Source organism: Triturus cristatus, chromosome 5_1, assembly GCF_964204655.1.
Source record: "Triturus cristatus chromosome 5_1, aTriCri1.1, whole genome shotgun sequence".
Lineage (NCBI taxonomy): Eukaryota > Metazoa > Chordata > Amphibia > Caudata > Salamandridae > Triturus > Triturus cristatus.
In genome coordinates this window covers 907,693,358-907,699,897 of record NC_140587.1, presented here as the reverse complement: position 1 = coordinate 907,699,897, position 6,540 = coordinate 907,693,358, and positions in this window count along the sequence as shown.

Genomic DNA, 6,540 nt, shown 5'->3' with positions numbered 1-6,540 from the left:
AAACTGCGGCTGAATTTTTAGGCGACACCTCACTCACCACCATGGATCGTTGCTTATATATTTGCTTGCGACAAGCCGTCAAAGCTGCTACCCCCGCGTTTCCAGAGGAACCTCCCACTTGCTCCCACTGCACCAAACATTACAAGCAGGGGCGCCACATGCCGTCTCTCGCATATACAAGGCCTCTATAGGGGCGGGGACACACAATACTCTGAGAGCAAAACAGGGGTGGGAAGAGGAACTGGGACATCCGATTACAGAAGAGGCCTGGGTTTATAGCTGCCAACAAACTGAACGCATCACTGCTAGCAGCAGGTTTAGAATGATTAATTTTAAATTTCGCCACAGAATGTACTATACCCCGGTAAGGCTACACAAACTCCAACCACGAGAAAACGACACATGCGACCACTGTCGGCAGGGGGGTGCGGGTTTTCTACACCTAGCGTGGGAATGTAGGATCATAGCACAATATTTGGCTGAAGTGGGGAAAGCCTTGGGAGATATGATAGAAGTGCCGCTTACTCTTACACCAGATATGGGTCTCCTGGGATACCTACCTGGACACAAAGGACGAGTCAAAAGATTTTTGGCGATAGGCTTACTGGTGGCCAAGCGCAGAATTGCCTGCCGATGGGGGAGGGGCAGAGCACCAAAATTCAAGCAATGGTTGAATGACCTTACTTATTGCCAGGAGCAAAACACTATTTCCGTGGAGTTGCTACCCCCTCCCCCGCTTATGACCCCAGGATATCTGGGAACCACTCACTAGTTATTTGCTCAGAATAGGTACAACAGACACAGCAGATGAGACTGCACCACCGCAAATATCCCACCAAACTGAGAACGATACATCGCAAGGTTAGGAGGTTAACCTCTAATGTGATTGCTGTGATATTTCGTCTCCCACTCATGCCTCCAATGACAACTATATGCTGGGCTCTGTGTATCTACACTTAATCAGTGTACTGTACCGATGTAACCATGGACTGCTAATGTAATATCTGCTGCACTTTGTAACTGTAATGTCGTTGTACTAAAAAATGCCAATAAACAAAGTTTTCACAAAAAACAAACAAACACACCTTAAACACAGTAGCTGATGCCCTTGACAACTGACAAATCTACATGTTCTCAAGACCTTATCCCCTTAGCTTAAACCTCACCCGGAACATCTTGTATGCACAGTCCCAAAAATTCTTATCTCTCAACCATAACTGCTCAGAGATGACCCCTCTTATTTGACAATGACCTCACTACATACTTCCCAAACATCATCACTATAAGAAACACGCTGATCACAATGCTGGCCTTTCCACCAAATACGGTCTACACCTTCACCAAATCCCAACCTCACATATCTATAATCTCACACTTTACCACAACATGTCTTTCCAGAATCACTCTGATTATCGAAACATCCAAACTGCAATTTGGACTATTTTATCCTTTAAGTTCTCAGACTATCAAAACCTCTTACTTCACATTCAATGTTCTTACCTGCCCGCTCTCTTTAGCTATTACCTCACATCTGGTCCATATCCAACTGCTTCAGATTCCCGAGCTTCTCATTTTTACAAAGCATTGGCACGACTGGTCTTTAATTGCCTCACATTTGTCCTCCCTCTTATTGTCTTCTTACTTTCCTTCAGTCTGATTTGCATACCCTTCACTCCATGGAAATAGCACTTACACATTAATCCGGCCTTACCACAACTACCCTCATTTCTCATACTTTTGGACCTACCAGCATCCTTTAACACTGTTGACCACCCTACTCTACTGCCCCCCAGATTCATTAGTTATTACTGGACTGTCACACCACTGCCACACCACATATCTCTCATTGCTCTTCTCAGTTGTCTGGAATTGAAAGATGTCGACACCCACCCGTTAACCAGTAAGTGCCTTCAAGCTCTACTTGGTCTGCTCTTTTTCTCACTCTACACCTCTTCCCTCTTTGATAACTATCTTCACATTCTTTTTCGCCTATCATAGCTATCTCCTATGAGCTTTGATGCTCAGGTCAGTCGCACAGTCAGCACATGTTTCTACATCATGAGGATTTTGAAAAAGGTTATTCCCTATATCCCATCGGAATTGCACCAGTCAGTCATAATTGCCCTGGTTGCCTCACAGCTGGATTACTGCAACGCTCTGTACCTGAACATTTACTGTGCCTCCCTTAACAAACTGCAGGTGGTACAGAACGCGGCGGCTTGTCTCATTCCGAACACCCCCAAGCAAAACTCCTCTAGGGAGGGGATTCGTTTTCTTCATTGGCTCCCTGTCAGAGAACACATAATTTTTAAGGCTTTGCGCTTGGTCTTGGTCTTTAAGGCCCTGCATCACAAGGGCCCATCTCATTTTAAGTTGATTTTTCAATGGTACATTCTCGGGAGGCAACTGAGATCTTTTTCCTGCAAAAAATGTATGATTCCCAGATTTCATATTTCTTTTTGGTAGCAGCCGCTAAACTTTGGAACTCCCTACCTAACTATATTTTAGATGCAGACTCTTTCTTGGCCTTTAAAAAACATCTGAAAACTTGGCTCTTTACATCCTAGTATCCTTTTTTGGGATGGCTCTCTTCTGCTGGTCATCCTGTTGCACAATAGTGCCTGGACACCTATGGGTATTAGTGCGCTTTACAAGTTTTATGCTATCCCATTCTATTTATGCTGATGACATCTATTCTTTCTCCTTTCTTGCTTTCTCACCCAATTTCCAATTGCATATTACAGACTGCCTCACTTCGATCACCCGCTCACTCTCATTACTGACACTCATAGTGCACTCCTCTCTTCAGTCTCTCTTACTGTCTCCATCAGTGTTCTACCTGATTCTCTGAAGTTCACCTCCTCAGTGTAGGAAGCTGGCTCTCTATATAGTGAACTAAAAAGAAGTTCATTGTGCAAAGAGTCCAGTGGGTCCCCAATTCGTTTACAGAGGCTAAAGTAGATAATACTAACGCTCTCTTTTGTGGTAGAGTGGGTGAGCAGTTAAGCTTATCAGAGAGTAGTACTAAGCATTTGTTATACTCACAGAGGCAATACATGAGACTCACAGTCAAAGAATAAATCTGAGACCAGTTTAAAAACATGTAACTTCTTTTTGTATAAACCGGAACTCAAGAACTTTGTTTAAAGGTAAGTACAGTTTGAGATAAAAAAATATTCATAGCCAAGTAAGATGTTCAAACCTGCGTGCATTTCTGCACAATGCAATCCTATGGGAGGAAAAGTTAAGGATGCATAAAGGTAGGTACAGTCGGTTTCAAGGGTTAACCTTCTGGGATCGGGATAGTTGTGGGCCAGAGTTCAAAGTACTACCAGCACTTATTTGGGAACCGCCCAGGTCCTACCGGGAGTAGGGTGCTGGTGAGGTTGGTAGCTGAGGCTACGGAGGGGGGGCACCTGAAAAGAGGCTGCAAAGGGGGACTTACGGACAAGTCTGAGGGCTCCCAAATGGGGGCTCAGGTCACAAAAGGTCTTGGACCACGGGGAACAGCTGGTTTGTTGGACCCTGGCCAGGAGGCTCGGGAGCAGAGTGGTTAGGTCGACTGGGCTGAGTGTGCAAAGATGCACATCATGGTCAGGGACAAGCAGCTGGCAGGGGAAAAATCAAAGCAGCTGGGACACTCTCAAACGGGGTATCAGTGATGCTGATGTCCCTTGATGGCTGCTTGATCCTAGTGCAATGAGAATCCAGACTGGACTCTCGCTGGTGGGGTTTTAGGTGCGGGTGTCCACTAAACCGGGGGTTGGTGCTGCACAGTTCCAAATGGTCCTGGTGTCTTCACACTCAGTGGGGATACAGATCTCATCTTCTAAAGCACAAATCTATTCATCTGGTCATCTGCTGTGCCAGTCGGGCTCTAAGCTGCAGGGCCGTAGACTGGACTCTGCTTAGCGGTGCCTGCGGACTTCAGGGGAGTAGCTCCTCTACTCCAAGGGAGACTGTTGGTGTTTTGGTATTTTTGAAGTGCTGGAAAGATACCCAAGGCTTTGGTAGTTCTTCATCTCGCAGGATGAGTCACTCTGTAGCAAAAGTCCAAAGTTCTGCTGCAGTTCTCGCCAGGCCATGATTCTTCTTCATCCTTTTTCTGTTGAGCCGTCAAATCTGAGTTCTTGGGTTCATGGGTGCCACCTAAATACTCAATTATGGGGCATTTATGGGGAGTGACAGGTAATAGCCAATGGGCTACCTACCTTTAGGGTGTCTACGCCCACCATATGACCACTTTCTGTGGGAAGTGAGCATAACGCTGACCCTAGAAGGCTAATTCCATCCAAAACAACATGGAGAAATCTGAAAAGTGGGGTCCACATCAGTTTGCACTTCCTAGCTTTGTTGCTGGCCGAATGTGGCACACCTGCTAATCTTGCTAATTTTCCCATCTGTCTTGCCGCCAAAAAGTGGGGTCAGGACATGAGGGTGGGCATCTCCACTATCTGTAGAGGCCCTTGATCGCATACCAAAGGCAGCAGGTCCTTTGAAGCTTCCCGCTTTTGAATACTCATCCTGCTTGGAGGAGGTGTGAACACCTCTGCCCATGGCAAGTGTTGGTCCTGACCTCCAAAAGCAAAGACTCTCGCCTCAGGAGGTAGGAAACCTGCCTATGGTGGCTGGCTGGTCGAGACCGGTCAGTCAACACACTAGTAGTCGGTAGGTTTTCAGGGGCCACCTCTAAGGTGCCCTCTGGGTGCATTTCATAATAAATCCAACACTGGCATCAGTATGGGTGTATTAAGACAAAGTGTTTGGTACCAAACACCTTGGGGTACAGTAAAGCCATCATGCCGCTGGGGAACTCGTAATTGTGAGGGTCCACCCATGCACTCTTTATGGCTTCCCTGTGCATTGGTAATCTCTACTGGTAAACTTAGACATCACTGGGACATATCCACTCTTGTAGATAAGCCCACACATGGGTATAGTGCACCCTGCCTTAGGGCTGTAAGGCATGCCGTAGCAGTCACTAACCTATACCACATGCAGTGCTGGCAGGCATGGCACACAGGCATGTGTGCCATGTCAACTCTTTGCTTTTCTCTGCACCAAGACATGGGGGCTGCAATGGCAGTTTGCATGAGCTTGTTGAGGGGCCCCTTAGGGTGGCACAAATCGTGCTGAAGGCCTAAGGGACCACCTTTAGTTCCAAGGCCCTAGGTACCAGGGGTACAACTTACTAGGGACTTACAAGGATCCTAAAGGAGTGTCAATTGGGGAACAATCGTAGGGTTTGGGGAAAGAAAACTGGTACTAGGGACCTAGTAAGCAGGAACCTAGTACACTCACAGTGAAAGTTGCACCAGATATCAGGCAAAAAGTGGGGGGTAACCATGTCACAAGGGAAACTGTCCTGCACTCAGCCAGAAACCTTGTTTTTTTCTGGCCTTCCAAGGTTGTAAGATGGAAGCCTTTATCAACAACACAGCCAGCTCCTGATATACAAACACATACCATGAAATGCAGTCAAACACTAATCAAGACATACTATTCAGCAGACTGGACTGTTGAAAGGCTTCTAGTTGGCATCCCCAATAGTCCTTTGTTCCACTATATTTTGCAACCTTGTATGATTTACCAAAGCATAAACCCACACCAGCACACTGCTAACAAAACATTTGTCTCACAAGCAAGATCCAGGCCTCAACAAGATCGTGATGCCTCTTTTTAAAGCAGTAAATGCTGAAGTTCCAACCTACCTCTCTGAAGGTCTGTCCCGTTATACACCTTCTCAAAACCTACAATCCACAAACTTCCACCTTTCAGTTACACCTAGGCCACTTTGTGCCATATGCAAGTTCTGATGTTTCCTCTTCCAGATACTATGCATTAAAATCTCTTGGCACCAGGCATTCAAGACACCCCCTCGCTACAAGAATTCAAACCAGAACTGAAAAGTCACTTTTTTCAGCTTGAAAGAAGAGCAGGAAAATGACACCATCTATTTCATGCCTGTATGAACGACCAGCTAGTTAATAGTCATGGCCTTAGTTAAATGTGTGTGATAACCTTAGTTAACTATGTTACACATCCCATTCTCATTCACCTGTGTAGTGTCAGCCGTGCTACGTCTATCTTTTCTGATTAAAATGCTGAGGTTGTCAAATAAATAAATAAAAATCCACTGATTGTCAGGTATGTTCTTGACTTTGGATCATCCCCATATTCACATTCATACTTTTTTGTGTCAGTGCCCAAAATCCACTTAAGTTTGCTTTGAATTTGTTGTGTGTCTGTTCTATACCCTCTCGGGCCAGGATGTTGGGTTGTAAATGGGCATATTCGCCACTTCCTTCAATTCATAGTCACTTCCAACTGATAGGGGTGACAATGTAGATAAATGCACTGGAAGGGGGCAGAGGTTTATATGTGTTCATGTTCACAGACTTGTACCACAGTTTGTGTTCTTCACTTTTATTCTGTAGTCTTTTCAGTGATTTCTTAGCTGTTGGGTTGTGTTTTATTTAGTTGCCTTCAGTTAGTCAATACCCGAGGGCCTCTTCGTACGGTAGCACAAGCAACATGTAG